The following is an 846-nucleotide window of genomic DNA, read 5'->3' as shown; positions in this document are numbered from 1 at the left end:
ATTGCTATTTGTTGATTTTGTTATATTCTGGGAAATGTTTTTAACTCCTTGCTACTGTAGCACTTGAGATTTCATTTGAAATGTAAAGAGCATTATAAATAAAATGTATCATCTGTAATGGATTTTTAAAACAATTGTTTTAGACGTTTTATGGATTATTTATTGTACAATGCTTTTTTTAGATCAATTGTTTTAGATGTCTTATGGATTATTTGACTTGTTGTATTTTAAAAGACAACTTTGACATGTTATATGACAAAAGTATGAAATGGGTGTCAATACATTTTTTTCAAAAGAGAAAATCTGTTCTCATCAGTCTAATATCTGATATGTCCTCTATCAGGGGACAACATATGAATACATGTTTAGCAACGGGAGTTTAAAAAGTGGTTTGCTCCATTCACTCAACGCCCTGTCCCAGTATTGCAGCGCTGCCGGGAATGGTGCACCCTTCTTTTGTCTTGTGGAAAAACAAATAACCGTGCACGTGGAGCTGCCTGTTGCTCAATATGTCAATAAACCTCAAGAGACATGCGTCGCAAAGGCTGGGAGACCAGAAGTTGTTGCAAGAACTGAATGTCTGTGAAACCTCATTGGGCTCTGTTGAGTTATAAAAAGTTATAAACAATGTTGTGAAAACAATGCATTTCTGTTTTGTGCATGATGCAGCCAGGATGGGAATAATTTTCAATTCATTTTTATTTATAGTATCAATTCATAATATCTCAAGACACTATACAGATAGACCACACTCCAGAATTTACAAGGACCCAACAGTTCTAGTAGTCTCCTCCAGAGCAAGCAACAGTGCGACAGTGGCGAGGAAAAACTTCCTTTTAGGCAGAA

General features: G+C 35.6%; 1 pseudogene; it reads left to right on the top strand.

Annotated features, from left to right (window-relative positions):
• Positions 1-278: 278 nt before the first annotated feature.
• On the top strand, positions 279-454 carry LOC116686140 (uncharacterized; annotated as a pseudogene).
• The last annotated feature ends 392 nt before the right edge of the window (positions 455-846 follow it).

This window comes from Etheostoma spectabile, unplaced genomic scaffold, assembly GCF_008692095.1.
Source record: "Etheostoma spectabile isolate EspeVRDwgs_2016 unplaced genomic scaffold, UIUC_Espe_1.0 scaffold314, whole genome shotgun sequence".
Lineage (NCBI taxonomy): Eukaryota > Metazoa > Chordata > Actinopteri > Perciformes > Percidae > Etheostoma > Etheostoma spectabile.
This window is presented reverse-complemented; position numbering and strand designations above follow the sequence as displayed.